The sequence below is a fragment of the Humulus lupulus genome, chromosome 6, assembly GCF_963169125.1.
Source record: "Humulus lupulus chromosome 6, drHumLupu1.1, whole genome shotgun sequence".
Lineage (NCBI taxonomy): Eukaryota > Viridiplantae > Streptophyta > Magnoliopsida > Rosales > Cannabaceae > Humulus > Humulus lupulus.
Window position 1 is genome coordinate 60,246,545 of NC_084798.1, and position 7,904 is coordinate 60,254,448.

Sequence of the window (7,904 nt, forward strand, 5' to 3'; positions counted from 1 at the left end):
AAAGGGATTAGTGCTAATAATGAACCGAAACAGATATGTGATCTTAGGAAATGGAATGGTAACTCAAGACACGGTTTTTAAGTGGTTCAAAGGTTAAAATCCTTCTACTCCACTAGTCAATATTATTGCTCTATTCTGGGTATATGATTACAGGATATTTCTTACAAGAGATAATCCAATCTCTATTAATTCCCAGGGTCTCCATATTTATAGGAGAAGGCACCTGGGAGTTGGTAAGAAGGTCATCCCGTGACCTTCTTACCTATCATATCAACTCTGTGACATTCATGATTAATTCCTAAACCTGACACATAAGTGTGGTCAAATCAATAGGTAAGAAGATAATGGGCCGCACGGCCCAACCCAGTCGTGGGTGTCTGAATACGCACGTTCCTGCTGCGTGTCCGAGAAGTCAGGGGCGTATCAGACATGTGCACTCTGATATATGCACGTTTACCTTGCGTGTGTTGACTTTACAAAGGGTCATAGCCTCCATATCCAGCTCGTACCACGAGCTGGATACTTAACTAGACCTTCGGCCTTCAGAGTCCAGACTCAGGTCGTAGGCAATCTTGGCGAACCCTTGGGTTACCTCGAGCTAAGGAGGTACGACCTTATGATGGAAGCTCTGGTCTTGGGGATGTCCACGAGATAATCATGATTAGGTCGCAGCTCAGCCCGTGGGAAAATCAGGGCGTACAGTGTCAGTTGCCCAAAATCAGGGTCAACATTCTGGTGCTTTCATTGAGAGCTTGCTTTGTCACCGTTGAGAAGACCAATGGCGAAAACTGCAAGGAAAGCTGGACAGGCGGCCGCCGCTGCACCATCAAACCCTCCTCCTCCTCCTGGAAGCGTGGCTGAGGACGAGCCACATTTAGACTTTGAGGAGGAAGAAATGGATGATGCAACGCTGAAGAGTACTTTGGGGGTGTTGCATGAAGAGCTGGCCAATTTGAGGGCCGGCCAAGAAAGCGCTGCCGAAATCATGGCGTGGCAGTAGCAAGAAATCGAACGGCAGTGCGCGGAGTTAAGCGAGAGGCAGGCGGAGATGGACCGCCGCCAGAGCGAAGCCATGGCAGCCCTCGAGGCAGCCTTGCAATTGGCTAGGAATCAGGCTGCACCTGCCTCACAGCCTGATCAACCAGAAAATGGGCCACCCCAAAGGGGTCCTAATCCTAGCCCACCTATCCAACCCTCGAGCCCGCAAAGGCCCGAACAACCTCAGGTGCCCCATGACGATGTCTCGCCGGACCCTGAGGCATAGCCTCCATCCCAAGCTGGTCGCAGCAATCCCCCACGTCAGAGGTAGAATAGGACCGAGCATCAGCCTCACAGTCCTAGACGCTAGAGGGGCGATGAGCCAAACTTGCCGAACAGAGGTCAGTATCCTCCTGGTGACAGGAGGAACTCAGAGTTAGGATCTGCGGTCCGGGGTCCCCCATGGCATGATAATGCACGAGGACACAACGACCAGCGCATGCCACCCTCTAACGCTCAGGACGCTTTAGCCCAGGATGGAAATCGAGGGAACAGTCGATCCCACCATAGCCAGTCAAGATTCAGAGATGGCCATGGGTATAATGAAGCCGACTCAGGCAAAGGAAATGCCGGTCGAAGGAATGAAGGAAGAGGTGGAGGCAGGAGCCAGATTCCTCAAGATAACCAACCTAACAGACGGGATGCTGGGGGGCAGCCCAGGCAAAATAATGTCTTCAACTGACTCGGAGCTAGCGAGCAGCGGAGAAGAGATGAGGACTTGAGAGATGTACTCAACGATCGCCGCGAGCGACATAGCAAGAACATTCCCCCAGCAACAGAGGCCACATCGATTCCTGTCGCTGTACAGGCCCAGATAGATGCCCTCAACCAGGCAGTACAATAGCTGGTCGGGGGAAGAACATCTCATATCGACCACGACAAGAGGAAAGGCACTCCTTTTGTCCAGAGGATAGCTATGGCAGAGACTCCTAGCAAGTTTAAAATGCCTACGCTTTCGAACTTTGATGGGTACGGTGACCCAGTATCTCACGTCAATAACTTTGAGATACAAATGGACATTCAGAAAGTGTCCGAAGATGCTCGGTGCAAGATCTTCCCTGCAACACTTTCTGATGCCGCGCAGGAGTGGTTTTTTAAGTTCCTTCCTGCAAGCATAGTTTCCTGGGAGATGTTCGTAAGGGAGTTTTACGGACAATTCTACGCAGGCCGTGTGCATCCGACCGAGGCAAACCAGCTGGTTGAAATTTTCCAGCAGGATGGAGAATCACTGAAGGACTACATCCAGCGCTTTATGCGAGCAGCAGCTGGAGCGAAAACAATGGGGGATGAAGGCAAAATGATGGCCATAACCGCAGGAGTTAGGCATTGCTCCCCCTTCTGGAAAAGCCTTCGCAAAGATGGAGTTAGAACTACCCAGGAATTCTTGGACCGGGCTAATCGTTACATCAAGCTCGAAGATGCCATTGCCGACGATGGAAAGCCCTCAAGCAAGGATAAGAAAGCAGCCAAGCCCTCCAAAGCCGCCAATGGGTCCAGACCTAACGGCAATGGCAAAGGCAACGGGAACGGTAACGGCAATGGCAAGAATGGTGGAAAACGGCCACACAATGAGCCTTCCACCTCCGACAACAAACGAGCCAATGGTAATCGTTATGAACCTCGGTTCACTAACTACACTGCCCTCGTTGAGTCTCGGGGAGAGGTTTATCAGGCCATGAGTTCCAGTGTGCCTTACAAAAAGCCTGCCCCCATTCGAAAGGACATTTCGAAAAAAGACACTTCCAAGTTCTGTCGTTATCATAACAATTACGGACATGACACCAACGAATGCAACCAGTTAAAAGACGAAATCGAATTCCTTATTAGACAGGGACACTTGAGAAGATACGTACAGGCCTCAGGAAATTCCCAACGAGAAGCTCCAGGTGGCAACGAGCAGGCACCCACACGCCAACGCTCGCCACCTTTGCAGCCTGCCCCCGTGACTAGCACACTGTTAACCATTTGTGGAGGCCCGCACCTCGCGGGAAATAGTGGAAAGGCCAGGGAACAATACGCTCGGACTCTGCGCCACGACCAGGACATCGAGATGATGTTTGTGGAGGACCGCGCGCTAAAGAAGGCTCGATCAGAAGAGGGTGAGATAACCCTCTCTGATAGCGATGCCCAGAATGTTCGGTTCCCACATTCTAATTCGCTGGTCGTGGATATCCAAATGGCCAACATAATGGTGAAGAGAGTGCTAGTCGATACAGGAAGTTCGGTGAATATCCTGTATAAGTCTTCGCTAGAACGCATGAAATTGTCTGTTAAGGACCTGGAGCCCTGCAACCAAACAATATACGGCTTCTCTGGTGAAGGACTCGCCCCCACCGGATCAATCAGACTGCCAGTAACGACAGGTACAACGCCTGCTACCAGGACATTACTCGCTACTTTTGTAGTAGTCGATTGTCCTTCGACGTACAATGCCGTCATTGGAAGGCCTATACTGGTTGATCTACGGGCCGTCATCTCTATGTGGCACTTAGCCATGAAGTTCCCGACAGACGCAGGGGTAGGATGCGTGTTGGGGAACCAGAGAGAAGCCAGAGAGTGCTACAACGCCTCAATCGCAAAGGCGAAAAAGGGAACATCAAAGAGCACTACCTCAGATAAGTTACAGATGACGATCAATACACAAGCCCAATTCGGTGATGAAGTCACCAAATAGGGTGTTGCCCAAAGCGAGGATAGAGATCTAGATCCTCGCTTTGGGGATTTTGAAGAAAACGTTGAAGCCATCGAGGACCTGGAAGAGGTCCAACTCGACGAAAAAGACCCGACCAAAGTAGTAAAGGTCGGGAAAAACTTAGAACCAACCACAAAGCACGCACTGGTGGAATTTTCGCGGAAGAACCAGGAGGATTTTGTCTGGTCGCACAAAGACATGGCTGGGATAGACCCTGCAGTTATCAGCCATGTCCTGAACATAGACAAGACTTTTCCACCCGTGCAACAAAAAAGAAGGCTGCTCGATAAGGATCGATCGAGAGCCTTAAAAGAAGAAGTCGAAAGATTAAAGGAGAATGGGTTCATCAGGGTGGCATTTTATCCATCGTGGGTCTCCAATCCAGTGCTGGTTCCCAAGCCTAATGGCAAATGGCGAACCTGCGTGGATTTTACAGACCTCAATAAAGCCTGCCTAAAGGATTGCTTCCCACTCCCAAGAATCGACCAGCTGGTCGATGCTACTGCAGGACACGAGATCCTCTCCTTCATGGATGCATATTTGGGCTACAATCAGATAAGCATGCATCCCCCTGATGAGGATCACACCAGCTTTTGGACCGATACGGGCTTATACTGTTATAGAGTAATGCCCTTCGGACTGAAAAACGCAGGTGCGACTTACCAGCGGTTAGTCAATCACATGTTTAAAGAGCTGATCGGGATAAACATGGAGGTATACATGGATGACATGCTGGTAAAGTCTAAAAAGGCAGAAGTACATGTGAAGGATTTACAAGAGTGCTTTGATGTATTGAACGAATACCAAATGAAGCTAAATCCCCTCAAATGTTCCTTCGGAGTTGGATCAGGGAAGTTTTTGGGGTTCATTGTAAACTCAAGAGGAATCGAGGCCAACCCCGACAAGATAAAAGCCCTGATCGACATGAAATCGCCAGAAAGGATCAAAGATGTACAAAGTTTAACCGAGAGAATCGCAGCCCTAAGCAGATTTATTTCAAGGTCAACAAACAAATGCGTCCCTTTCTTCAATCTACTTAGGGGCAATAAGAAGTTCGAATGGACAGGAGACTGCGAGCAAGCTTTCCAGACCTTGAAAGCCCATATGGCACAGCCTCCCATTTTATCAAAGCCAATCGAAGGAGAAACTTTGTTATTTACCTGGCGATCACTGAAGTTGCTGCAAGCGCGGTGCTAGTACGAGAGGAAGAAGGCGTACAAAAAGCAGTTTACTATGTTAGCAAGAGGCTGATCGGGGCAGAACTAAGATATCCACCCATTGAAAGGTTAGCATATTGCTTAATCCTGGCCTCAAGGAAACTACGCCTTTACTTTCAAGCCCATCCTATCACAGTGCTAACCGACCATCCCCTTCGGCAAGTCCTCCAAAAACCAGAGGCGGCTGGGCGGTTATTAAAATGGGCAGTAGAACTAGGGCAGTTCAATATCACATATTCACTGCGAGCAGCAGTAAAAGGACAAGTCTTGGCTGATCTTATTGCAGAGTTCATAGAACTCCCAGACAGCGAGCAGTGCGAACTGCCTAGCGCGCCTGAGCCTTAAGAGAAAGCTCCTTCGTGGAAGTTATTCACGGATGGATCGTCCAACGAATCCCACGCTGGAGTGGGAGTGATATTGATAACGCCGAAAGGGCATCAATTTCACTGCGCCATTAGGTTCGACTTCACCGCGTCGAATAATGAAGCCGAATACGAAGCACTCCTCGCTGGATTGAGAATGGCGAAAGACATGAGCATAAAGACGCTTGATATTTACAGCGACTCACAGCTGGTGGTGAATCAAGTTCTAGGGGAATATCAAGCGTGAGGCTTAAAAATGGTAGCCTACTTGAATAAAACTAAAGACCTGCTAGCCCAGTTCACGAAGTATACCCTCTAGCAAATACCGCGGGATCAGAATTCAATTACAGATGCCTTAGCTAAACTCGCGAGCGCGAGAGGTGCTGACACTTTGAACATTGTGCCAGTAGAAAGATTGAGTGAGCCAAGCATACGAGCAATAGAAGCCAATATGGAAATTCGAATGGAAGATACATGGATGGCACCTTACTTGGAGTATCTAACAAAAGGTGTATTACCATCGGATAGGAACAAGGCCAAAACTCTACGAAGGCAGGCCGCTAGGTACATACTGGTCGATGGTGTTATGTACCGAAGAGGATATTCCATGCCACTACTTAGGTGTGTTACACCAAAAAAAGCTAAGGAACTCATGAAAGAGGTGCATGAAGGCTTCTGCGGGGATCACGCTGGGGGGCACAGTTTGGCAAAGAAGATTCTAAGGCAAGGCTACTTCTGGCCAACTATGAACGAAGATTCGATGGAGTTTGTACGAAGATGCGATAAATGTCAAAGGTTCTCCAAAATTCCACGAGCAGCTCCAAACGAGTTGAAACAGATGCAGAGTCCGTGGCCTTTTGCGGTATAGGGGATAGATTTAATTGGATCCCTGCCAATGGGAAAAGGCGGAGTAAAGTACGCAGTCGTGGCAGTTGATTACTTCACCAAATGGGTCGAAGCTGAACCACTCGCTACCATAACGACCAAGAAGGTTCTTGACTTTGTCATCAAGAACATTGTTTGCCGATATGGTTTGCCCCAAAAGATAGTTTCAGACAACAGAACCCAATTTGACAGCGACTTATTCACCGACTTTTGCGAAAGGCACGGTGTTATTAAAAGCTTTTTGTCGGTTGCGCATCCCCAAGTAAATGGGCAGGTCGAGGCCGTGAATAAAACTCTTAAGGACACCCTGCAGAAGAGGCTTGAAGACGCTAAAGGAGCATGGCCAGAGCAGCTGCCTGAAGTCCTCTGGTCGTATAGAACGTCTCACCGAACAGCGACGGGTCATACCCCATTTTCCTTAGCCTACGAATATGAGGCTATCTTACCTGTCGAGTTAGATCCCCCCTCACATCGACGCTTAACATATGACCAGGACCAGAACAGCCAACTAATGATGGAGTCCCTAGACTCGATTGACGAGATACGGGAAAAAGCCCAACTCTGAGTTGCTATGTACCAGCGAAAGGTCGCCCGGTACTTTAACTCAAAAGTAAAAGAAAGAAAATTCAACGTCGGTGACTTGGTGCTACGACGAGTTTTCTTAAATATCCGTGACCCCACTGCTGGAGTACTCGGACCTAATTGGGAAGGACCTTACCAGGTTGAAGAAGTCCTTCACCCGGGCACCTACAAACTTGCACGCCTAAACGGAGATCTCATTCCACGTTATTGGAATGGAGAACACCTGCGCAAGTATTATCAATAAACAATCCTTTTTAAAGGACTGGCTTGTATTAAATTCTACTTTTTACAAGTTTTGCAAAAAGGGTTAGCCACGTTGTATGGCTAATCGCTTATAAATGTAAGATCTTTTTTAAGATCACTCGTAAAGACATGTTTAGTCCATTTTTAACACGGGATTATAAGGGACTGTGCGCAGCCAGTCATTCTTGCTAGCTTTTGTGAATTTAATTTTACAAGTATCTGTTCATTACGTGTGTTGTTTTGCTGTATTGTGTTAAATTTTGCATCGAGCAGTAATGTTCGCACAGGTCGTGGTCAAGGCAAGTGACCAAGGACCTAAAGCTCCTCGATCACTTGGGAGGCATATAAGGTACATCGATAGCAAAGCATACCACAAGGTATGTAAACACATCAACAAAATAAGTGAAAGCATGCTACGGTACTTAGAGTATTTTTCAAAATTTATGATTTTGTTAAATCAAACCAAAGTACTATGCTAAGTTCGGTCATGCGAACAGGTATTATAATAAAAGATTATAATATCAAAGGCAAACGTTTACACAACGAGCATCAGTGCTCGGATGTAAAAATAGAATTAAAAGGAATAAAAACCTTTACACCGCGAGCAGTATTTCTCGGATGTAATTGTTCAAGCATAAGCAAAAGAGCTGCCCTCGCAACAATAAAATTTAAAAAGATTGTCTTTACAAAAGACCCGTGGGCCATAAAGCGAAAAAAGAAAAAAATAAATATTAATTTTGCTGGGGGGCAGGAGGGTCTTCTGGATTGGGAGCGTTTTGATCAGCCGGAGGTTTAGCCACAGCAGCAGCAGGAGGAGTTTGGGCCTTAGCTTTTTCTTCTGCCTCCAGCCGAGCAACGCACTGCGTCATCAGCGTCTTTTGCAAT